Below are 25,471 nucleotides of genomic sequence, written 5' to 3'. Positions count from 1 at the left end.
AGACTGCTTGCCCCTGCCTTTAAACCACTGACTGGTCGCCATGAAGAACAAAAAATGGTTCTTTCTTTCTTTTTTTTTTTTAATATTTGTTTGTTCGGTTGCCTCAGGTCTTAGTTGCAACATGTGGGATCTAGTTCCCTGACTAGGAATTGAACCTGTGCCCTCTGTACTGGGATAGTGGAGTCTTAGCCACTGGACCACCGTAGAAGTCCCAAAGCTGCCCTTTCAAGGGACAGAATGTAGAGTAGAACCTGGGAGGTACCTTCAGAAGGCGGATTTCAGCTCCCAGCCTAGAGAATTCTCTTCCTGAGGGCTCTGCCTGGGGATTGAATTGTTTGTTCTGAGACCTTTGACCACCCATCCAGCACCTCATAGTAAAGAGGGGGCACCAGCTGCGGCTGGATGGGAGACCGGGCTGGTGCTGAGGTTCTGTGCTTCAGAAACGCCCAGGCTCATCTGGAGTTCTGTCCTGGCTCAGTCACCACCTGAGGTGCCCTGACTCTTGCAGGACCGAAGACCCTGACCCTGCGGGTGCGCCGGTGAGCGCCCTGGGCCCAGGGACAGCCAGGCCCAGCAGCATCCCTGTCAAGTGGCATGGGCCCCAAGCAGCCTGCCTTTTACATTTTTTTTTTCAAGAAAGGCAGCTGCTGCTGCTAAGTCGCTTCAGTCATGTGCGACTCTGTGTGACCCCATGGATGGCAGCCCACCAGGCTCCTCTATCCCTGGGATTCTCCAGGCAAGAATACTGGAGTGGGTTGCCATTTCCTTCTCCAATGCATGCATGCATACTAAGTCGCTTCAGTTGTGTGCGACTCTGTACAACCCCATGGACAGCAGCCCCGCAGGCTCCCCTGTCCACGGGATTCTCCAGGCAAGAATACTGGAGTGGGTTGCCATTTCCTTCTCCCCAAGAGAGGCAGAAACCCATGTAAGAAGAAATCTGCAGTTTAGATGTGGGCGGAACATTCAGGCTTTTTCTAAATGCGCTGGCCTGAAGGACACTCCCACAGGCTGGACAAAACCCACCTCTTCTGATCGCCCTTCTGCGGCCCCTCCCCAGGCCCTGGACACCTGGCTCCTCCCTCATCGTTCAGGCCCAGCCGAAGCAGGCACTTGTCCTGACCTCCCATCGGGATCTGGTGTCTGTCCGCCAGCTTCATCAGGCTGGGGCGTGACCTAGTCATTTCCTGCGTGATGCTGACGTTCAGAACTCCGGGGTGAGTCTCGATGGTGAGCCCTGAGGTCCAGCGAGCCTGCCGCCCTGGAGCCCCCCGCCCTGAGCCGCCTGCTCCCCCCAACACCCCCACCCTGGAGCCCCCAGCGCTGTTAGAACAGAACAGTTGGTAGTGGTGCTGGAGGGCCGTTGAGCTTCCTTAAGAGTCGTCACTCCTCATTTAGATAAAGAAGTGGCCCTCAAATCTATTTCTGTAAATAAAAACAGCCCCGCCCCCCTGCCCCTGCCCACACCCCCCTACCTCCACCCCCACCCCCAACCCCGGCTTCCCAAGCCCTGGCCGCAGCCCCGTGGCTTGTTGAAGTTAGTTTATTAATGAGTCTGCTGAGTGGGCCTGAATGGAGGCCGCACTCTCATATTGCGGATCTAATTATAAACACGAGGGACGGTACCAAATAGGCAGCGTTTAAAGGGAGAAGAGTCTGGCAGCTCGGTTGAAAGTGTCCTTTAATGAACTTCTTTGGCACTTGTATCTTAGCAACACATTTTATTACATCCTGGTGCAGCTGGACTCGGGCACAGTAATTTATCCACCCCCAGCTCTCCCCCACCCCCCACTCTGACTTTCTTTGGCGACTGGAGGGAGGAATGTGCTGACCCGATTTTCCAAGGCTGTGTTCGCATCTCTTCTGCTTTGTTTAGTTGATGTAAAAGGCAAACGGGGTGCCCGGCGCACGGCTCGGTGCTGGCCGGCAGGAGGGGGACGGTGGCCCCGGCCTGGAAGGTGGGCGGCTGCCCAGCTTGATCGGGTGCTGCAGGCTGCCCTGGGGATGGGCTGAAGCTCTCCCTGGCACGCCCTGGGCTTGGGTATTTTTATCTGGACTTCTTTCCTGTAATGACACTAATTTGGCTACGGCGGAAGTGGGGACGTTTACAGATCTTTCCTTGTAATCAGCAGGCCTGTGAGTAGAGGTAGGAGGTGTTCTAGATGCGGGTGGAGGAGGCTGGCAAGGAGCAGAAGCAGGGCCAGGGAAGGGACCTTCCAGCCTGGCTGCTCCTGAGCCCGGGGACCTCGGCTGGCTACTTCCCTTCCCGAGTGTTAACTCTCGTGTCTGCTGGGTGAGGCTCCTGCATCCGCTGTAACAGAGCGCCCTATGGCAGGAGGGTCAAATGTACTCCCTCACGATGTGGAGGCCAGAAGTCTGAAATCAAGGCGCCAGCATGGCTGTGCTCCCTCCAGAGTCCAGAGGAGGGTCCTTCCTGCCCCTTCTGGCTTCGGGGGGCTCCAGGTGTTCCTGGGCTCGAGACGGCTTCCCTCTGGTCTCTGCCTCTGTCTCCACATGGCTGAGTTCTCTTTGAGTCTGTGTCCTCCCTTCTTATAAGGGGGCTTCCTTTGTGGCTCAGTTGGTAAAGAATCCACCTGCAATGTGGGAGACCTGGGTTCTATCCCTGGGTTGGGAAGATCCCCTGGAGAAGGAAAAGACTCCACACTCCAGTATTCTGGCCCGGAGAATTCCATGGACTATATAGTCCATGGGGTCTCAAAGAGTCAGACACGACTGAGTGACTTTCACTTTCTTGCAAGGAGCCCACTCATTACATTTTGGGTCCCTCCATCCAGTATGATCTCAACTAATTATATGTGCAAAGACCTGATTCCCAAAGGTCACATTCTGCGGTTCTGGGTGGACATTAACCCACTGTGTCTACCAGTGGGAGCTAGTCACGCCTTCCTTGGATTATGGGTGGGGGTCCCACTGCCCATTTCCCTCCCCTCCCGCTGGCCCCCCTGCCCAGCTCGCGGAGTCTGGTTCAGGCCCTGGCTCATTCACATCACTCTGCTCCCATCACCACCGTCCTCCTGAGCCTCTGCTCTGACTCGGCAGGCAGGGCAGTGCCGTCCTAACCTGTTGTGCCAGGCAGCTCTGTCCAAACTCTTGCAGAATCCTCCCCTGGCTTGGGTGCTTCCTTCCTAAGACAGCAGAGGGTGTGGGGCTGGAGGGAGTTACATGGAGCTGAATTTTGGCTTAACCTCTAGCACTTTCTAAGGATCAGGAGAGAGTGTGTGGAGAGAGCCCACTGCCCCAGGAGGTGACAAGCTCCTGTTGGGAGTGAGGGATGCTGGGGTGTTTGCACGTGGGGGGTTTCACCAGGCCAAGTGGAGTCCCCTCTGCCCAGGAGTCAGCCTCTCCCACTCGGCCCAGCAGTCTGTCCTGTGACCCGACCACGGCTCCCTCTTTTAGGTTGCTCACTGACACGTTTACCAAGGGCATTTTGGAAGGCAGGCCCTGAAGGAGGTGAAGCTCAGGGTTCTGGCAGCTCCTTCCCACCCACCCCCTGGCCAGCTCAGAAAAACGCATGGGGCTGCTGTCCCATGTCCCCAGATGAGCCCTCCTGCGGTGTGCAAGCGCAGAGGCCAGCAGAGCCAAGAGGCAAGCTGCAGGAGGGGCCAAATGGGGCCCAGCTGAGGTGGGGGGAGGGGATGGGGGAGGGGAGGAGGGGGAGGGGATGGAGGTGGAGGAGGTCAGGGAGGTAGTGGAGGTGGGGAGATGGGGGAGTTGACAGAGGTGATGGAGGCGGGAGAAGTCATGGAGGTGGAGGATGGGGGGCGGTGACGGAGCTGGGGAAGGTGGTGGAGGTGGAGGAGGTCAGAGAGGTTGTGGAGGTCGTGGAGGTGGTGAGCGGCGGCACAGAGCCGCCAGCCGGAGCACGGCCGCGGGACAGCCCTCTCCTCACTTCACGTCCTCGGTGCCCAGAGGTGAAAGGCACCAGCGTTGCCACCTGAATCGTGCCCCGGCTGCGGTAAAGCCCGGCTGCCTTGCTCTGGACAGTGGCCGAGGCTGTCCCCGGCCTGTGGGGGCAGGTCCCCTGTGGCCGCCCGGCCTGGATGTAGGCGGGGAGCCTCTGTTGGCCTCACCGTTGACTGTTGCGCCTTCCATTCGGGGGCACGCAGAGCTCATCTTGGAGGAACAGTTAGAGGACTTTTGCTTGTTCTTTTCTTAACAGCATAGATTTGTTAAGTAACACTGAATTTTCTGTTGTGGTAAAGTGCATATTACATAAAATGTATCATCTCAGTCATTTTTAAGTGGGCGATTCAGTGGCATTCAGTACGTTCCCCATGTGGTACCACCATCACCCTCTTCTCCAGAACTGAAACTCTGTCCCTACTAAACAAACAGTAACTCCTGGTTTCCCTCCCCCAGCCCCTGCCAACCACCACTCTACTTTCTGTCTCTGGGACCGATGACCCTCGGTCCCTCATCTGAGTGGGATCATACATGCTTGTCTTTTTGTACCTGACTTACTTCACTGAGCAGCATCCTTAAGGCTCATCCATGTTGCAGCCTGTGCTGGGGCTCCGTTCCTTTCCGTGGCTGGATAACATTCCGACCCGTGAATGCACCACCTCCTGCTTATCCGTCCACCCTTTGATCAACAGTGCAGTCATTTCCGCCTTTCGGCTCCCGTGAATAAAGCTGCTGTGGACGTGGGGTGACAGGTGTCTGTTCGGGTCTTTGTTTTCACTTACTTTGAACACACATCCAGAAGTGGGATTGCTGGGTGGGACGTTTGTTGTACACCCTAGACAGGCCTGTGGCAGAGACAAGCCTTCGGGGTTTCGCAGGTCATCCCCGAGTGGAGACAGTCTAGGGTTAGCCCCCTCCGTCAGACTGACGTCCTGTGACCCTGGGATCCCTAGTGTTGACACCATCACCTTCCAGGGAGCTTGTATCCCTGGCTTCCTGGCTCCTGATGGATCTCTGCCCCGTGGGCGTGGGCGTGAGTGGGTGTGGGTGTGGGTCACGTGGATGCAGCAGAAGCGTCCACCAAGCCTGTTGGCTGCTTCATGTACAGCTCTACAAAGGGGCGGGCACAGCTGCAAGACTCTCCTAGAGTTTGGTGTTGACACTAAAAACACGGCCATTAACAACGTAAGCTGCTTATGGTAGTTTGTCCGGACCTTGTAGTCTTACAGTGTGTGGTTTACTTTCCCTTTTGTCTCTTATGATGATCAGTCAGTGCAGATGCGGCACCGATACCCCGAGTCCTTTCACTCACTAACACTCATGTTACACGGTGGCATTTTTGCGTGTCTGCTGTTGCCGCATACGTTAACCCACTGGAAGGTCACGTTTCACGGGTGAAAAAGCCGTGCCATGGGCCCCACGGAGGAGAACCCAGAGACAGGAGGTCCTGTGGGCTTGGGAGGCCGCTTCTTGGAGTCACTGTCACCACCCCCCACCACGTCCGAGTCTTCCTCATCCCCTGACCCAAAGGGTTCAAGGATGTCTGTTGAAAGGCTCCCCCCATCTGCTAATCAGGCAGCTCTGTGAGTAGTTCCTCGGGCTAGGTTCCCGTTCTTTGCTGGTCTGGGTTGGCCCTGGGGTGAGGTCCGCATTGCCAGCATCAACCCAGGCTCCTCCCGAGGTGCAAGGAAGAGTAGTAATCCGCAGACTGTTCTCGGTGAGACTTCTTCTTCTGGCATTGGTATTAATATTTCTTAAACTTTTGTTGTTTGGGCTCTCACAGACGACAAAATGACATAAGGAGTAGTGGACAAAAATGTGCAGTTGGCTGGGATTATTTTGAAGATTTCGGAGGACTCTGCCAGTGTTCCGTTTGTTTTTCTTTCTTTTTTTTGTGCAGATAACTGCAGTTCTGTTTTCTACAGTAACTCTGACTCTGAAAATTTCTTTGTGGTTTCAGCTCTCAGATCCCTTCTCTAACTCTTGTTCATCCTGATCTTGAGCAAGTTACTGATGATCCTTCAGCTTCCTTTTCACTCACCTGAGAAGTGGAGGTAATCTGAACACTTGCTTGTAGAACTTGAAGGATGAGGCCAAGTGAAGGGTGGGAGGTGCTTAGCACAGAGCTTGGTGCATGGTGGGGGCTCCAGAGAGGCGAGTTCTCCTGCTGTGTCTTTAGGCCAGACCATTATCCTCCACTGTGAAGCTTCCAAGACACCCATCTCTCTGGGTGCTCCTGGCCTCAGCTCTCATCCCCACCCCCAGCTCCCTACCATCATCTCGCCCGTTTCACCTACTAAATATTTCCCTCACTTTTCTCCACCTCTGCACCTCTGGTTCACTGGTCAGCAGCCTCCTAACTGCCTCTAGGGTCTGTCTTCCATACCATCACTAAGGCTGTCTTTTTAAAGTAGAGCCCTTGCGTGATGTTTCTGTGCTTAAAAACCATCTCCCGGTCCCCACTGCCCACGGCAAGAACTTCACGTCTGCCTCAGCCTCTTGCCCCAGTGAGTTGAGTCAGAGAACCTGCTGTGCTGAAGCTGGGGCCAGGCCTGGAGCCCCAGCCTACGGTCCGCCCTCTGGCCCAACTCCAGGACCACTGGCAGGTGGGAGACACGCTGGGCGCCAGGGAACACGGTCTGTAAGTCAGTGCCTTAAGGAAGAAGATTCAGAAATTCTTTGTAGTCAGTAGACTGGACCTTTCATTTTCTGGGTTCAGATCACTTCTTCAACCTCATCTCTTGACACAAAGCTGTTGACTGTTTCCCAGACATACCAAATGCCCGCGGGTCACCGGTCTTAGCCTACGGCATTGCTCCTGCCTGGACTGACCCTTTTCTCTTGAACAAGACACTGCTCATGCCCCAAAGCCCGGGGCAGATCCTTACCCTCCAGACAGACACCTCTGGCTTCATTTAGGTTGGAGGTAATGATGGTCACAGTGGTGATGGTGGTGGTGGTGGTGGTGGTGGTGATGGTGATGGGGAAGAAAGGGTGACAAGGACAGAGACAGTGGTGAGGATGGGGATGAAGGTGAGGATGGGGATGAAGGTGAGGGTGGTGAGGATGGGGATGAAGGTGAGGGTGGGGATGAAGGTGAGGGTGGTGAGGATGGGGATGAAGGTGAGGATGGGGATGAAGGTGAGGGTGGTGAGGATGGGGATGAAGGTGAGGGTGGTGAGGATGAGGATGAAGGTGAGGGTGGGGATGAAGGTGAGGGTGGTGAGGATGGGGATGAAGGTGAGGGTGGGGATGAAGGTGACAAAGTGAGGATGGGGATAAGGGTGATGTCAAAGATGGTGAAGTTGGTGATGACGGTGATAAAGTGGATGGTGAGGATGCTAATGTAATGATGCTAGTGGTGGTAAAGGTTGTGGTGGTTATGGTGATAATAATGGTAATAATGGTTGTAATGATGACATCGGAGAAGGCAATGGCACCCCACTCCAGTACTCTTGCCTGGAAAATCCCATGGACAGAGGAGCCTGGTGGGCTGTAGTAAGAGTCGGACACGACTGAGTGACTTCACTTTCACTTTTCACTTTCCTGCATTGGAGAAGGAAACGGCAACCCACTCCAGTGTTCTTGCCTGGAGAATCCCAGGGATGGTGGAGCCTGGTGGGCTGCCATCTATGGGGTCGCACAGAGTCGGACACGACTGAAGCGACTTAGCAATGATGACGTCAGTGATGATCATGGTTTTCACCATCAGCCACTTCCTGTGGCAGGTCTGAGTGTTTCCAGTTTAACTTACCATCACAACACGTCTCTATGAGGAAATGTCATGCCCACTACACCCTGGAGGAGCAGAGACGTGTATCAGGGGCCAGTGCTGCTCAGTCGAGTCTGTGTCTCACACACAGGCTCACAGCAGTGACGTTTGAATTACTAGATAGTGGATGAGCCTTAGAAACTGTAAATGTGATGAACGTGCTCTTGCTGCTATATCCTAAAGACAAGAGGACAAGATGCTTGTGTAAAGAGGAAACAGAAAGCTTTAAAAGTCTAGAAGTTCCTGAAGTTGGCATCCAAAGAGCAGAGTGCCTTGTGTCCCAGCTGGGAGCCCGTCCAGAGTTGATAACAAGATGGCACAAAATGCTGCTGACGCTACTTTTAAAACCTGTGAGGCTTAGATACCACGTTTCAGAACAAGCATGTCTTTGCAGGCAGTTATTTGTGTGACATCTGATGTCACTCTGTAGGTCTGGGCTTCCCGGGTCAGCTCTTGAAAGCTGTCTGCTCCTCTTACGTTCTGTTGGCCTCCAGCGGGTACCACTGATACTCGGGAGGGAAATCACAGGTGCCAGAAGTGGTACATGACTTTTCTTGGAATTTAAAACTTTAAATGAAAAACGACAAGATAAGTAATCCTGCCACCTTAAAAATGTACTTGATAAATTGTGGAGCGAGTTTTAATACAGATAAGTGTATGTGTGAAGTACTTCCACAGGTGTAATGACCACGTAACATATGTTTTTTTAAACTCTCGGGTGGCCCTTCCTCTCCACTAGTAATTCCAGACTTTGCAAAGACTCAGGCCCTGCTTGAGCCTTCAGTCGGGGTCCTCAGAGGCTGCCCCCTGACCGTCTGCATCTGCATCTCCCAGGAGCTCGTTTGCCAGCAGGAACCTGGCGTCACCCCGCACTTGTGGAAGCAGGAGCTCCACCACTGGCCCAAGGCACACTCCCCACAGGATTCTGGGGCCCCTGGACTTCGAGAACCAGGGCTCTGGGTGAGGGTCACCCTTTCCCTGGCCGCCTGACCAAGCGGAAAGGTATGGACGGCATGCTTCTTCAGCCCTTAGTGAGTCTTTTCTTCTTGTGGTGGTGGGGATGCTGGTGGTGATGGTGGAGATAATGGTGGTGGTCGTGGTGGTCATGGTGGTGATGGTGGTGACAGTGGTTTTGTGATGCTGGTGGTGATGGTTGTCAGCCCTTGCTAACCTCAGGGAAAGATTAAGGATATTGGAGCCTGGAGGGAGAGACCCGGCGCCAGTTACTCATCTCACACACTTGGGTAAGACACGGAAACTTCCTGAACCTCATTTTCCCTGCCTGCAAAGTGGAAGCAGCAAATACCTTTACTAGCTATAAAGCCTCTGCAAATATCAGCGGTTTTATTATTTAAACTCCGAAGACGACTCTGGATTCTAGTCCTGTGACCTCTATGTCCAGGTGGAAGGAGGGCTAACAGTTGGTGAATAGTCTGGTGTCAGGCTGTTTCCACCTATATTTGATGTATTGAGACATTTCTGTTCATCTGCATTGATCCTTTCAGGATGAATTTTAACGCATATTTCTTTTAAAACTTAAAAAAAAAAAAAAAAAAAAAGATCCCAGAAAGGGCAGAAGATAATCTCAGAGTCCTCGTCACCGGCCCTGTGGCCCGGGTCCCTGGTCCCCTGTGTCGGCTCTTCCAGGCTTGCCGCTGGTGTCAGGGTCGCCGAGCTCCCCGGGCTGAGTGGCCTGGGTGGCTGCACCTGCCCAAGAATCACCAGCCAAGGCCACGGAGTAGAGGAGCCTGGTTCCCTTTTCCCATTTTAGGTTATTAAATGGGTTTCCTCCCACTTGGCCCCATCTGAATCGGGTTCTCTTTTGTCCCCCAGAACCTCATCTCCTGCTTCCCCTGGCTTTGATCTTGTGTTGCAGTTGTGGTGTCTGCCGTTGGCGGCTCCTCCCTCACCCCAGGTGCCTCCTTCCTGCCACCGAGCCTGCTGCTCCTGTAGTACATACTCACCCCTAATGAGCTACTTAAAAAAATCAGCATTGATTTCTAGATAAAAATCACAATTAATTTTAAATGCCCTCTGTAAACCTTGTTACAAATAATTGCCAGAGACACATAAAGTCTGAAATTAATTAAAATCGACAGCCTCACCGGATGCAGGATGTGCTTCTCATTGTTTTAGTTACGTGTCTGAGCCTGTGTGTGGATATCGCTCGGGCCGAAGCTGTGGCTCAGAGATTCCAGGTGGGAGAGGAAGGGGGTTGCTGGAGGACGCTGTGCAGGAGCGGGGAGAACGTGGGTTGGAGCTGCCCTGACCTGGCTGGCAGCCCTGCTTCCAACCTTTCGGTTGTTGGATGACCTTCCGAGCCTCAGGCTCCTCGTGTGTGAAATGGGTTTAGTAACAGTGTGCCTCAATAACCTCAGATATGCAGATGACACTGCCCTGATGGCAGAAAGCGAAGAGGAACTAAAGAGCCTCTTGATGAAAGCAAAAGAGGAGAGTGAAAAAGCTGGCTTAAAACTCAACATTCAGAAAACTAGGATCATGGCATCTAGTCCCATTGCTTCATGGCAAATAGATGGGGAAACAGTGGAAACAATGGCTGACTTTTTTTGGGGGGGGCTCTAAAATTACTGTAGATGGTGACTGCAGCCACGAAATTAAAAGACGCTTGCTCTTTGGAAGAAAAGTTATGACCAACCTAGACAGCATATTAAAAAGCAGAGACATTAATTTATCAATAAAGGTCTGTCTAGTCAAGGCTATGGTTTTTCCAGTTGTCATGTATGGATGTGAGAGTTGGACTATAAACAAAGCTGAGTGCCGAAGAACTGATGCTTTTGAAGTGTGGTGTTGGAGAAGACTCTTGAGAGTCCCTTGGACTGCAAGGAGGTCCAACCAGTCTATCCTAAAGGAGATCAGTCCTGGGTGTTCATTGGAAGGACTGATGTGAAAGCTGAAACTCCAATACTTTGTCCACCTGATGCGAAGAGCTGACTCATTGGAAAAAACCCTGATGCTGGGAGGGATTGGGGGCAGGAGGAGAAGGGGACAACAGAGGATGAGATGGTTGGTTGGATGGCATCACCGACTCAATGGACATAAGTTTGAGTGAACTCTGGGAGTTGGTGATGGACAGGGAGGCCTGGCGTGCTGCAGTCCATGGGGTCGCAGAGAGTCGGACACGACTGAGCGCCTGGACTGGACTGAAGTGAACAGTGTGCATGTGTGTGCACTCATTCGGATCTGACTCTTTGTGACCCTATGGACTGTAGCCCACCAGGCTCCTCTGTCCATGGAGTTTTCCACGCAAGAATACTGGAGTGGGTTGCCCTTTCCTTTTCCAGGGGATCTTCCTGACCCAGGGATCGAACCCACCTCTCTTGTGTCTCCTGCATTAGCAGGCGGGTTCTCTACTGGCGGAGCCACCGGGAAAGCCTTATTAACAACAGCCACCTCCCAGACTCGCTGGACATGACGGTGCGGATATGCTGGCTTGGAGTCAATACTCAGGGTTTATTATTACTCCCTCGTCTTCCCCCTCAATCCCCCTTCCACACACCAGCCTTGCCAGAGTTGCTTCATTCATTCCCTCCCCACCTTGCTGCTGCCACCAGATAAATAGAAGCAGACAGGAAGGAGAGAGGGCAGGGATGCCAGGCAGTTGCTGTCTTCTGGGCAAAAGCACTGGCCTGGGGGTAGGGAGGCATCTTGGTCCAGTCCTGCAGACCCGGATGAGGGTTGCCTCCACCTCCCCTCTCCCCTGCCTCTGCTCTCGAGGCTGGCAGGGCAATCAGGGTCGGTGTTTGCCGAGGTGAAGGGGGCTGGCAGAGCTTGCAATCGCCTGCCCTCCTGGAGCAAGCCCCTCTCTCAGCACTGGGGCAGTGTGTAGGGCGAGGAAATTCTTCTGCATGATTGCTATAGTAACTGGACGCATTTATAAGTTGCGTTCATGGTCAACCTTTTGTCAGTTTCCATTCCAGAATTCTCAGACTGACTCCAGCGTGTCCTTGAGGGGAGCGCTCTGTGGCCTTCACATTTCCTCGTGGCTGCCCGTGTGGCTCTTGTTTAGGCTCCTCCCTGGCCCCCTTCCTGGAGGAGCACAGGCCCAGGACTGACTCTTAGGTCGTGCTTTTCACTGGCCACGTGTGGCTCGGCGGGTGCTTAGCATCCTCTGAGCCTCAGTCGCCTCGAGGAGAGTGGCACCTCTCTGCTTGTGAGGCCGTGTGTTGAGTGTTTGGGAGCGTTTCCTGAAATGTGAGATGCTGGGGAAACAGACCCACAGCACAGAGCCCCTGCCGTTGACAAACTCGCAGGCAGGCCTGGTGGCAGATCAGGGCACCCCAACTTGGTGAGTGGAAGTAGGGGGGCTTAGACACCTGAGGGGGTCCTGAGTAGGAGCCAGCAGTCCAGCCAGGGGTGGCAGGAGACTGCGTCCCCGCGAGGGAGGAGGTGGCACAGGAACAGACCGTGCCGCTCCAGAGGGACATTTTCTCTCCTCCCCCTCTTCCCTCTCTCCCTGTCTACTTCCCGCCTTGTCTTCCAAGTCCCCAGGTATGCCTTCCCTTGTCTCCCTCTCTCTTTGGAAGCTCTAGACAGTAAAGGCTGGCTCCACTTCCAATTCCTTCTGTGCCTGTGGTCCCAGATAGAAATAAATGACCCCCCACCCCCGCCATGTCTCTGCAGGAAGTGGCTACAGAGAGGAGAGAACAAAGCTTTGGAGTTATTTATTTCTTGCTTTGCAGAAATGTTTATTGGCAAGTAGCGTGGCAAGGTGGAATGGTTTGATTTGATTAGCAAGTCTAAATGTATTAGCAGCGAGACAGAAACGATATTACAATTAGTGGTAATTAGCTGTGCTGATGACTCTGGGTGCCAGTGCCGGGTGACAGATGTTGCTTCCTGGTCCCGGGTTAGACAGAGAGGGCACTTTTACCCTTGTGAAGAGACTCAGCTCCAGGGCGGAGGTGGGGCAGGGGGGCAGTGGTGCCTGAGACCTCAGCCCTATTGTCAGCAAGTCTTGAGTAATAGCTGATCAGTCGGATCACAGAGACGTGTGTGTGGGTCCTGCTGGTACTGTGTAAAGGGACTGTGATGTTGGGGGCCAGTGGGCTTGACTTGCGGGGAGCCCGAGCCCCTCCCAGCCTGCCCTGAGTCGGCACCACTGATGACAGCAGCAGTGGCTGGCTTTGTACACCTGCATCTCTCTACAGGTCTTTGATTTAGCACAGCCCCTCCCAACCCTGTTCACTGAGGTTTTCATGTGGCCTCGCTCCCCACGACCAGTGCCCAGCCAGGGCTGCAGCGAGGACCCCGGGGGTACTTTGGTAATGAGTGGTGCACACCGATAGTGCCTTAAGGAGTTGGCATAGACTCAGGAGACACTCGAAACCACGTGACCACGCTTTTGCAAGTTAGTTGACTTGAGCGTGTGTTGTCAGTGACTTTGAACAAGGTTGGAGAATGGAATGGAAATGACTGACACTCCCCGTCCTCCAGGAGTTTCCGGACGTCGATGGGGACACCAGACAAGCATCCATCCTGCAGACGTAGCCAAGGGCGTCGTGGTGAACGATGAGAATGTTTCAGAACTGGAGGGAGGTGGTGGTTGCCCAGCTCTGTGAACGGACTAAATACCACTGAACTGTTCGCTTTAAAATGGTTATTTTTATGTTCTATCAATTTCACCTCAATTTTTTAAAAAAGCAAAATTCTAAGAGAGAATTTGGAAACCCAGACAGTGTAAACTGGGAGCATCTCAGAGAGTTTAGTGAAATAAGTTTATCTGTAGTGAGACAAAGTTTCTGAAAACTCAGAGCTGGTAAACAGAGATGATCCTGGATGCTGAGTCTGCCTCTGAGGCTGGAAAGAGCCGGAATGGTGAGGAGGGGAGAGGCGTGTCTGTGATGCCTGGAGTGAGGTGAAGACCTAGGCTCAAGGGTGCAGGGCAGCCCTTGGGGGACGGTGAAGAAGAGGTGGAGAGAAAGTGGGCAGAGACCAGGCTTCCTGTCTGCCTCTGGCTGCTCTCCGGGGACTGCAGAACGGGTCAGTGTGTGCCATCTGTATGTCCGGCGGGGGAGGCTGCCCTGATGCCCCCAGGCTACCCAAGCATGTTGGAGGCCATGGCAGCCTCTTGAGTGGGGCCCCCTCTCCCTTTCATCACAGGTGGACTTGGCCTCAGCAGCAGCACCCACTCAGAGAGGCAGCCCCCAGACCGCAGCTCCTCCTTGTCCCCCGTGGCCCACAGGCCATCAGTGACAACATGAATTAAAGAATGCGCATGCTCAGTCGTGTCAGACTCTTTGTGACTCCATGGACTGTAGCGGGCTCTGCCAGGCTCCTCTGTCCGTGGGATTCTCCAGGCAAGAATACATTTGTACTTGAGGTCGCGTTTGTACTTGAGTCCAGAAAGGAAGTTTCAGAAAAATGCTTTGGTATGAGTCCATTTATAGAAAGTACAAAACGTTCAAAACAGTATATGTATGTTTAAATAAATGTATTTGTTCAACTCTAAAGAAAAGTCAGGGAAGGATAAATACGAAATAGTAGTTACTCAGATATGAGAGGAAGTAGGGAAGGCAGGCAGGAGTATTTCAAAACTGGTGTTCCTTTTCTTAAGCTGGGCTGTTTACAGATGATACTGTTGTTCTTTAAATGCCACACATTTTATTATTTCTAATATCTCTTCAGTGCTTAATAAAAACAAGTGTTCTAAACATGTACTGCCGTATGGGGCGTCCTACCTCAAACTCACTGTGAGATTTTGAGCTTAGGCAAACGGGTCAGGGCTGTCCGTGGCCATAAAACCTTGGGCAACAGGGCAGCTCCTGGTTACTAGAGGAAAAACATTGTGTAACTCTGGAAATAGGACAGAATGGTCAAAAGTGTACGAAGCCAGCTGTGGGGTGTCTGCCCTGTGGTGGTACATAAATCATAAATTTGCTTTTTTCCCTAAAGTAACATGAAGTCCACAATTTAGATCTTTAACCAACAGGAATTCTGGAAATGACGCAAAACTGATTAGCGCCCCCTCCTGGGCAAGGTGAGAAGGAACCTTTGCAAGCCCGGTAGGAGGGCGGCCGTGCCTGCGACGGTTCAGCACCGCGGACAGCGCTCGCGCGGCCGCTTTCGGAGGGGCCCCATTGCCGTGGGGGAGGACGACTGGAGCCTAGAGACCCGGGTTGGAATCCTGCCTCTTGGAATTCTTAGCTGTGTGGGCTCGGGCATATTCTCAGGGCTCTGGATCCTCAGTTCCCTCCTGTCTTCCTGGTAGGGGGCTATGAGCAGGGGGGCTACTGCCATGGTCCCCAGCACGTGCTCTGGGGGTGGTCAAGGGGGCTGGGGTGGGCAGGTCAGAGTGGGAGAGGCCAGATCGTCCTGCTCGTGGGTTTCATGTCACATGGGGGAGCGGGTGCCATGAGTGGTGACTGGTGTCACCAGGCCTGTCACAGACTTCCTAGGTTGCTGGCACAGCGGGCCGAGCAAACAGGAACCCCACTATGGCCCGTCCGTCACCTGCACTTCCTGCTCAGGACCAGCTTCAGGGTGGCCAGAGGAGGGCAAGGCCAAGCAGGTGGCAGCATCACCTGAGGCTTGTCCCAGGTGTGGGGTAGGTACGGGGAGCAGAGGTGTCTCAGCCAGGAGCTCGGACCCTGCACCCTCAGACTCTGGAGAGGGTGGCTTGGTGCACGTGGTGATGGTGGCAGCGGCTTCTGAAAAGCTCTATTTTTTCTTAGTGATGCGAGGAAGCAAGCTCTCTGTCCCGTGTGGCTGGGAGGAGGCCTGAGGACAGAGGTGAGCGTGGGGAGTCATCTGTGCAGGAGAGGATTCTCTCAGTGTTAAATTCTGGGGTGTTTGGGACTTCCTTGGCAGTCTAGTGGTTAAAACTCTGCGCTTCCACTGCAGGGGGTGCGGGTTCGATCCCTGGTCGGGGGATCCTGCATGCTGTGTGGTGCGGTCAAAGAGTTACAATAAATTCTGGGGCATTTGCTTCTAGTCACAGGCAGACCCGTTTGTTAACATATGTTTCTTTTTTGTTTGTTTAGCGGTTGGGTACTGGGAGTGTTATATGATCTAAACTCTCAATAACAAGGAACACATACCATTAATTGAAACAGATGGGTTGGCATCTATGTCTCCATATCCACCCTGGCCTTATTAAGTCTCAGTCACATTCACACTGGGCAGCTCTGTTTCGCACCGTGAGCCCAGCATGGGTGGAAGGATTCCCGCTGTTTGAAGAACTAGCCTTCTTTCTCCTTGATTTCTAGCCTGATGTGACATACACTGGAGTCAAAGCTGGGGAGGTGGTGACAAGGGCTGGAAGTGACCAGCTGTGGGGACAGTGCATTTGGCGACAAAGCTCAACCTTAGTCCAGGGCTGCGGGGGTCCGTCCTGCATGGCACCAGCACATCTGGGTGTGTGGGTTGTGTCTGTGAGAGTATAAGCGTGGGTCACATCGGGGCATGTTCATGAGACTCCGTGTCCTTACACACATGCGTGTTTACACCATCACACGCCAACACTGGGGGGCCAAGGATGGAACTGATGTTTCACGCCTGTCTGCCCTCACACCTGCTGTGACCCCAACCCAGTGCTTCCTGTGCTTCCAGGCAAGAAGGGGTCAACTTAGGCCAGGGCTCCAGGGACACAACTCCTCCTGCCAAGCCATAGCCTTGGATGGTTGATCAGCATCCGAAACATACGCACTTGGTGTTGTTTCTGCTCATTCTGTCTGTGTCGTCCTTTCCTTCCTCCTCCAACATTCCTGCTAATCCTTTAAAAACTGACTTTGGCACCTCCTCTGAGAAGGCTTCCCTGACTTCACCATGCTGGGCTAGATCTTCCCCAGCTGGTTGCATGGCTCTAGGAGCAGGGGCCACACCTTCCTCCCATGGTGCTCCATCCGTCTCAAGATGTCTTGCCAAAGCTGGGAACACAGTAGGTGCTTGCTATATGTTGTATTTCAAGATAGTTACTTCTTCCCTCCCCTCACCAGGCATGAGAGGATTTTTCTTCAGGTTTACTGTGAGAACCTGATGAGATTCCTGGAGGTAGAACCCCCAAATATGGGGCCTCCCTTTTTAGACTGGCCCCTAGGAGTTTCTCACTCTCAAGTTCTTCTCCACTGAGACTCCAGCAATTTGTTGAAGTTACCATTTAAGCATTCCTGCCAGTGACCAGTTGCCCAGCTATGGTCCTGGTAAGCCATGATTCTCTGGAGCTACCTGTATGTCTGTCCAGGCAGCCTCCTCTCCTGCCTCTGTTCCCTGCCCCCTATCCTTTGACTTGTCAGGGCCCAGCCTCTCCTGGGGCCCCAGTTGTCTGGCAGCAAAGACACCATCACTGCTGAGAAAGGAGCTTCCTTTCTTTTGGAGCAAACAAACACCCACACAGCTCTGGTGTGCACTGATGGAGAGGGAGAGGGCTGGGATCATGTTAGTCCCGGGGGTCAGCTCCACCAGGGCCAGGCACCAAGGAAGTGCTCCTTCAGTGTTTGTTGACTGGCTGACTGAAGGCTTGCACAGGCCAGCTCTGCACCGACTCACTTGAGCAGTCCTGAGCTGAGCCATGTGGAGGAGTTTGGGTTCAACCAGGTGGGCCTAAGAGCCCCCAGCTGTTTCCTCCCTCCCCTCGGAAAGTCAGCTCAGCCAGGACTAGGTCCCACACTTCTTTGGCTTTTCAAGGTTCCCCCCACTTAACAAAATGATGAAATGCATAATAGACCAAGATATGCCCACATCCAGAACTCATTATACATTTCCCCAAAGTTAAAAAAAAAAAGAGAGAGAGAGGGAAAAAAAAAAGAGTTCTCCTTAATCACCTTTTCATATTTTCATTAACAGCATCAAAGCGATTAGGTCTGGAAAAAGCAATCTGAATCATAGTCATCTTGGAAGAAGTTGATGAAGAATGCAGAGGCATTTGAATTTCAAAGCCCAGCCTTTCTCTCTCATTAATGTTTTCTGCTCTGAGGGCTCCTGTAAGACCCCACTGCCTGCCCCAGTCCTTCAGGGAGTTGGAGAACGTGAATGACATGGCATCGGGGCTCCAAAGCGGTCGCTGCCACAGGGTAGGAGCCCCCTTCGCGAGCCTACTGGACCTTCCCCCTCACCCCCCCCCCACCGCCCCCTCACCTGGCAATGCTTAGCGTCGCAGATTCTGTGTGTCAGCAGCTGTGGGGCGCCTGTCCAGAGCCCAGGTGGGGTGCAAGGCGTGTAGGATGGAGCACCTCTTAGGGAGCCCTCGGTCCAGCCAGGGAGACAGACCCAGCCCCTGTGTGGGAAGGGTGAGTGCAGATGCAAGGGACAGTGCCCCAGGGAACAGAGTGTCTACTGGGCATATGGTGGCAGAGGGGCGGGTTCCTCAAGACAGAGACACAGGCGGGCCTGTGTTCTCCAGCAGTGGGGGAGCAGACTCCCCAAAGACACTGAGTGTCTGGAGGTGATCAGGGCTATATTGGGTCCTGGAGGCCCCCAGGGGTTCCGGGGGGCAGTGGTGCACACAGTGGACACACTGCCCAGGGCGGCTCACCCCTTCTTTCCATCCTCCTGACTCTGGAGGATCTGCCTTGGGCGCAGGGTACCTCGGGCACACTGCCTCCAGCGCCGCCCCAGGCCGGCCAGCCCTCACTGGCCCCTGCAAGAGGCTGAAAACCTGAAACCAGCCGCGGTGCAGGGAGGGGGGCCATTTCCCAGGGACTTGAGAGGCACCCACAGTGAATGGGCCTTGGGGCATGGAGTGGGGGTGCTGAATGAGGAAACACGGTGAATGAAGGTTTCCCGGGGTGTGTTAGGAGCCCCTTCCATCCTGACTTGCCCCCAGGGCAAGGTGGGGAACTCTTGAAGCAGAGGCAGAGCTCAGATGTCTAGCATGGTCCCCAGGGCTGCTCTGAGAGTGGGTGTATCAGAGCATCTGGAGGAGCCTTGACCACACAGGTGCCCAGCCCACCTTTACCTGTTGAGTCCACAGCTGCAGGTAGGGCGGGTGAGTCCAGCAGAGCAATTGCTGTTGTTGAGCGTGGCAGCAGTGCAGAGGTCACTTGTCAGTCCAGCGAGAGGTGGCCTGCAGGTGCCGTCCTGAGTTGACCTGAGGGGTCAGCGTTGGTGAGTCATTGGTGGTTATGCAGCAGGCGGTGGGGGGGGTTGCCTCCCCGCACACCTGGCCCTGCCCAGCCCCGCCTTCACCTGTCTCAGATGCTGACTCTGGAGTTGTACCAGCATCTTCCCAGTAGCCTTGCAGAGTGGACTGGGGACTGCTGGAGTCCATTCTGAGAAAATAGAGTGCAGGAAAGGAATCCAGGGGCTCGAACATGGGGTGGGTCAGGATTTGCCGGTCTTTTTGCCATTAAGTGAATGAAGTTGCTCAGTCGTGTCTGACTCTTTGCGACCTCGTGGACTGTAGCCTACCAGGCTTCTCCGTCCATGGAATTCTTCAGGCAAGAAGACTGGAATGGGTTACCATTTCCTTCTCCAGGGGATCTTCCCGATCCAGGGATCGAACCCGGGTCTCCTGCATTGGAGGCAGACGCTTTAACCTCTGAGCCACCAGGGAAGCCCCTTTTCGCCATTAGGACCCTTTTAATCTTCCCTCTTAGAGGTGAGTGTGCTGAGCGGTGAGGCAGGCGTGCCCTCCTAGCTTTCTGCTGTGCTGGCTGGGTGCCCTTGGGCTGGCCGCACAGCGTCTCTGGGCCCTGCTTTTCCCAAGGATCTGGTCTCTGGAGGCCTTTGCAGAGCTCACTTCCTGCAATTCCTTGAGATGCTTGTGCTGTCAGGGTATGTGAGGGCCACAGAGTCATGACCCCAACAGTTTCCAGAGCTCACGGAGACACGAGGCACGGTTCAAGTCTCAGCTCTGACGTTTAGTAGTGGGATGTCCTTGGGCCAGTTAATTAGCCTCTCTGTGTCTCCCTTTTCTTATCTGTAACTGGGCCTCTGCAGCCTTGGTCCACAGTCCTTTTGACCCCAGGGGCTGGTTTCGTGGAAGACAGTTTTCCCACGGACCGGGTATGGGGGAGCGTTGATTTGGGGGTGATTCAGGTGCATTACATGTATTGTCCACGTTATTCCTATTATTATTACAGCAGCTCTGCCTCAGATCATCAGGTGTTAGACCCCAGATGTCGGGGACCCCTGCTCTGTAGGACTGTGGCAAGGGACAAAGGAGGCGGTGGAGATTCATCCCATATGGGTGCACGTGGCAAGCAAACGCTAGACTTGATTATCGTCAAGCTCCTCCTGGCTTCCCAGCCGTCACACGCTGACCTCTTGTCAGCCTCAAGCAGCTCCGTTTGCCGGTGGTGAGCATAGGTCCGGAGGTTGAAGCTTGGACCCTCTGACTCCACGGCTCATGTGCCATGTCCGGCTTCTGATGGAGCAGGCACTGTGGGCAGTGGGGGGTCCGAGGGGGCAGGAACCCGCTGGTGCCGCTGCCTGCCAGGTGTCCTTGGTGCTGGAGACACCCGGCGTCTGGAGGTCTCCTGCTGCCTGACGGGAGCCGGGCCAGACCACACAACCATCGCGTGGAGCCCGTGCAGCTCGGACCCTTGTCTGTTGCCTCCACGGAGCCGGGGGTGACTGGGACCACAGCAAGTTTCCTTGACCTTCAGAGCATCCCGTGATGGGTACCTGGCAGCTGAGCATCGTGTAGTCCCAGAAACAGCATCGCGATGGGGGTGTATCCAGGGGATGCAGGAGCCAATTCAGAGCATCCCGGGGCTACTGCTGGGGCAGTTTGAGCAACAAAATACGGTTTTGGGATCACAAACCTCAGTGTGAAATAAATGTCAGTCCGTGCTAATAATAAGTGACTAAATAAGTGAATGAAGGAGAGGGACTAGCCTGGTGGTCCAGTGGTTAAGAATCCGCCTGCCAATGCAGGGGACTCGGGTTCGATCCCGATCTGCGAAGATCCCACGTGCCGCAGGGCAACTAAGCCTGTGAGCCACAGCTTCTGAGCCCACTCTCTAGAGCCTGTGCCCCACACCGAAGACCCGATGCAGCCACATAAAGAAAGATTAAAAAATGAACGAGAAGAGACAACTTTGACCCAGGCAGAAGAACACCAAGTAAATTACATCGATACTCTGCCCTGAAGAAGGTGGGCCCCCACCCCTTAACAGTGTGAGCTCTAGGTGTGACCCTTTCTGATTCTGCAGCGCGGACGCCGCACAGTCACACCTCAGCCAGGTGAGTGAGGCCAGCGTCACAGAGCTGGGTCAGGTTGGTGGCACGTGCCTGATGGGAGGGGATGCGAAGGGCATTTCTCATTTCTGTTTGTCCCCCCAATACCTGGTACCCCAATCTAAAGAGGAGAGAGAGAGAGCAGACAAACCCCAGGCAAAGAGCCTTCTACAAAACACCTGCCCAGTCGTCCTCAAAGGCCGTGTGAAGGTATTTCTGGAAGCGCCCAGCCCAGCCCCGTGCGCCTTAGCTCCACTGAAGACGGCTCTGCCTTCCTGATGGACAGGTGAACGGGCCCGTGGAAGCGAGGCCCTTGGAAATTAGATTCCCGGCTGGGGCTCCCGCTCCCATGGGAGGAAGTGGTGTGTGCGGGGTGGGGGGCAGCTGGGGATGGGGTGGGGGTGCATCCTTTCCCAGTCACCTCGTCTCCAGCACATGGATAAGAAACAGATGAGAGAGGTGAAGGCGCTTGTCCGGGCTCACACAGCGGAAAGCAGTGAGTGTAGGTGACAGGCTGTGCTGTGAGAACCATCCTGAGAGGCGGCTTCAAGCTCTGCCATCGGTGCGTCTCCAACAGGCCCAGCGGGGGGTCTCTCCCTGGGGGCCGCAGGTGACTCAGGCCCAAACCTGGGGATACTGGCGGCTTTTATCCCCCCTTGCTACTGCTAAGCCACTCCTGTCCTGTCCGACCCTGTGCGACCCCATAGACGGCAGCCCAACAGGCTCCCCCATCCCTGGGATTCTCCAGGCAAGAATACTGGAGTGGGTTGCCATTTCCTTCTCCAGTGCATGAAAGTGAAAAGTCAAAGTACCTCAGTCGTGTCCGACTCTCAGCGACCCCAGGGACTGCAGCCCACCAAGCTCCTCCGTCCATGGGATTTTCCAGGCAAGAGTACTGGAGTGGGCTGCCATTGCCTTCTCCGTTATCCGCCCCCCCAATCCCACACAAATGAATAAATCAAGAAGACCCGTTTCTTGTCTAAAGCCACATTAGAACTTTGCCTGCAGGCAAGAACTGTCCCCCAAAGATCTCACCCTGGGAGGTATCTCCCTTTAAAATGTAGTTATTAATCATCAAGGCTGACATTAGCATAATGGGTTCGTTTAAATGTGGGCACAGGGAACGGGGCTCTTCTGTGGAGTGGGGCAGGGGTCGTTGTCTTCCTGCTGGAGAAGCGGGTATGGGGGGGACGCCCAGGGGTCAGGCCTGAGCCCCGGTGAGAAGGGCCAGGGTGGTGGGGAGGGTGGGCAGTTCGTGGGGCCTGCAGGTGGGCCGCACAGGGTCCTTGCCTTCTCTCGGGGCGGGAGCCCTCCGTTAGAAGCGGGGCTTGACTGTGGAGCGTGTCTCAGGGGGCGGGTGGGGGGTGGTCGGTAAACACCATGTAGGGAGACGACAAGGGGCCGGGACCTCCATCAGGAATCGTAGAATACGGCCACAGTCTGGCCAGACGTCTCCTCATTGACTTCCCGGTGCTAAAGAGAAGCCGGGCGTCCGGGTTCTGACACAGCCGGACACGGCGGGGCTCTAGGCGGGAGCCAGTGCCCTTTCGGGGAAGAACTGTGATGCCCTCGGTCTGCCAGGCCTTTCTCCGTCACCAGGGATCCAGAGAGTTGAGCTGACGGCAGGTCACCCTTACGATCACAAAACTAATCTCTAAAAATGCCTGTGGGGCTGGTCCTGTCTCCTACTCCACGTGGAGAGAGAAGGCCCGAGCAGAGGGCTTGGGGGGCCTCTTTGAACTTTGGGGGTGTTTGCCCCGTACATGTTTCTGGGGCCCGGGCCTGGAGGGACATCAGTCAGAAACCCCCCTCTGTGCCCGCCCCCCCGCCCCCTGCGATGGTCCTGATGTCAGGGAAAGGCCTTGGGCACTGAAATTAAAGTGAAGTCTGTGCTTCGCGAGCAGGTAGCGACTGAACTCTGCCTGGCTGCTTAGGAAGCGCCTGGGTATCACTCTTGCCTTGAGCTGCCCTTTTGACCCGGGACGACGGCGGCCGTGGTGGTGATGACTATGATTGCCAGGAAAGGCTTAGAGAAACCCCCATCAAGCCACCTCGGGGCCACCAGACCAGCTCTCTGCAGGCGCTTTCGTAGCAGTTACCTTCCTGCTGGAGGCAAACAAATCCGTCGGTGCTGGAACAGCGAGTCGCTGTATCCAGGGCGCCCTCGTGGCTGTGTTCCCTGGTGACCTGCACCCTCTGCTCATCAGCAGCTGCCTCACTCCCTGGGTCCCGGCTGACATGACCCTTCCCTTCTCGTCCTCAGATGAAGCAGGGGCTGGCAGAGGGTCCCCGATTGCGGGGGCGGGGGGCTTGGCTTTGAGCAAAACCTCGATTCTGTGATGAGGTGAGGCCTGGAGTGAGCAACTTGCAGCCAGAGAATTCAGTTTCCTCATCTTCAGGACATCTAAGTGCAAGAGAGGGGGACCCCGTAACCTTGGGAGAAAGAAGCCCATTTTGGTTGGAGCAGGAGATGGAAGCTTCCAGAAGAAAAAAAAAAAGGAACTGGCACCTGGTCGTACAGAGAAGGGTTTTCTAATTCGGTCAGGGAATTTAGGAAAAAGTAGCAAGAGGATCGGAGAAAACCAACTCAGTGAAAACTCCAGGCAGGAAAGCAGCTGTGAGAGAGGGAGAGTTGACTTGATCATGGACACGCGCTATTTAAATGCAAATACAGGCTTATTTGGGGGACTTCCAGGCGGCTCAGTGCTAGAGAATCCTCTTGCCAGTGCAGGAGATGAGAAGGAAAAATGGCAACCCACTCCAGTACTCTTGTCTGGAAAATCCCATGGGCAGAGGAGCTTGACAGGCCACAGCCGATGGGGTGGCAAAGAGTCGGACACCACTTAGCAACCAGACCACAGCAGAAGTTAACTTAGACACTCCCCCTGGAGGCGGCGTGGAAGAGCAGGAGCAAAGTGCATAGGGCCTTGCACACCAGCCCTTCCCCAGACTCCCATCACTCCCTGCGTGAACCTGCTTGTGGTTCATAAGGTTTTTCGTGCAAGTGATCAGGGGAAGGGCTTCCCAGGTGGCTCAGTGGTAAAGAATCCACCTGCCAGTGCAGGAGCCACAGGGGACTCGGGTTTGATCACTGGGTCAGGAAGATCCCCTGGAGGAGGAAATGACAACCCACTCCAGTATTCTTGCCGGGATAATCCCATGGACAGAAGAGCCTGGCAGGCTACAGTCCATGGGGTCACATGAGAGTCAGACACGACTGAAGCGACTGAGCATGCACACACGCAGTCAGGGGGGAAAAGCTTTTTAAAGAGAGTTACTTTCCTGACGGCTCAGACAGTAAAGCGTCTGCTGCAGTGTGGGAGACCTGGGTTCGACCCCTCGGTCAGGAAGATCTTCCGGAGAAAGAAATGGCAACCCACTCCTGTACTCTTGCCTGGAAAATCCCATGGATGGAGGAGCCTGGTGGGCTACAGTCCATGAGGTTGCTCAGAGTCGGATGCAACTGAGCAACTTCCGTTTCACTTTAACCCTTGTAAAGAGCTCAGTCCTGTGCTTGACCCATGAAAGCGCTGATGCGGACCTGGTTGTGCTCGCAGCCCGGGGTCCTGGGGTGTGGTCCCTCTGCAGAACAGCAGAGGTGGGCCTGGATGTCACTGTAGGTCCAGGGAAGCAGCCTGGGTGGTGGGCAGGACGGGAGGAAGCCCAGGGAGGGAGGGGGCAGGAAGGATGTACGGGAGGGCGCCGGGCGGCTGGGGCAGCGCCTCCGGGCACGGCTCCCACCTGGGGAAGCAGAGTGCGGGGTGATGAAGCCGTGCTCCAAGCACCTGCGGTGCTGCCCGCAGGAAAGCACTTCCTCCCGCCGCTCCCAGCTCTGGGGAGAGCAGGCCAGGGGATGGGGGCGGGGGCTGAGATGATCAGGAGGGACCACCCACCCCTTAATTCTTGCCAAGTGTCCGGTTTCCCAAAAAAGGGCCCAGTGGATTCAGAAATGGGAAGCCCTGCCCTGGGAGGGTCCGGCAGTGGCCCTGCGTGGAGGGTCCTCCAGGGCTCCACCCCCTGGGCGGCGGCGGCGGCGGCCTCACTGAGAGAGCCTGGCAATTCTGAGTCCCGTAATGCGTGATAAATCCCAATATTTCTGCCATTAAACAATAGCGTCGCGAGGGCTGAATTGCCACCTGCAATGAGTAAATTAAATATTGACGATTTCATTGACTGTTAGATTTAATTTGGAGCCATCTTGCTGGGGCCGTAATGGGGCTGGAGATGACTTTGTATTGAATCCCAGCTGTCATCCCGTTAGGAGTTGAGTGATGAGGAAAAGATGCCCTCGCGATGTTGATGCATCCCGACTCTGCGGCCCCGGGTCAGGCCTCCACCCCATCAATCTGGTGCCCGGGCTGGTTGGGGCCGCTCTCTGTCATTCCTGCTCGGCTCCTGTCCAGGCCGGCTGGCGAAGCCTGGTCCTCCTCCTCCCAGGAGACCGCACCTCAGTGTTCCCCCGGGAGCAGCCTGGATCTCCGGCCCTTGGGGCCAGCCTGTTGGGACGTTGCTTTGGGACATACACGGAGCCTCTGCCCCTGTTTCCCGTCTCATCGCGCTTCGTGGTCACAACTGCCCGGGGGTCACAGGTCGTGATTACCCAGATCTGAAGCCCGGAGAGGTTTTGGACCTTCCCGA

At 54.8% G+C, this 25,471-nt stretch overlaps 1 protein-coding gene, 2 long non-coding RNA genes and 1 other non-coding gene across 5 annotated transcripts in view; 3 read left to right on the top strand and 1 right to left on the bottom strand.

The window, feature by feature from the left end:
• The window catches only part of PHF21B (PHD finger protein 21B), an 88,452-nt gene that overhangs the window by 15,449 nt on the left and 47,532 nt on the right, over positions 1 to 25,471 (top strand). The window lies entirely within an intron of this gene.
• Positions 3,722 to 13,938, top strand: LOC104970327 (uncharacterized). Its single transcript, XR_003034892.2, has 3 exons — positions 3,722 to 6,850; positions 8,531 to 8,698; positions 9,530 to 13,938. It is a non-coding gene; the product is annotated as an uncharacterized lncRNA (long non-coding RNA).
• LOC132345370 (uncharacterized) lies at positions 17,745 to 21,206 on the top strand. The gene is made up of 3 exons (XR_009494712.1): positions 17,745 to 19,250; positions 19,735 to 20,839; positions 20,961 to 21,206. It is a non-coding gene; the product is annotated as an uncharacterized lncRNA (long non-coding RNA).
• On the bottom strand, positions 19,134 to 19,205 carry TRNAW-CCA (transfer RNA tryptophan (anticodon CCA)). The gene has a single exon. It is a non-coding gene; the product is annotated as a tRNA-Trp (tRNA).

This window comes from Bos taurus, chromosome 5 (assembly GCF_002263795.3).
Source record: "Bos taurus isolate L1 Dominette 01449 registration number 42190680 breed Hereford chromosome 5, ARS-UCD2.0, whole genome shotgun sequence".
Taxonomy (NCBI): Eukaryota; Metazoa; Chordata; class Mammalia; order Artiodactyla; family Bovidae; genus Bos; species Bos taurus.
The sequence above is the reverse complement of the archived record's forward strand: the minus strand, read 5'-3'. Positions and strand labels throughout refer to the sequence as shown.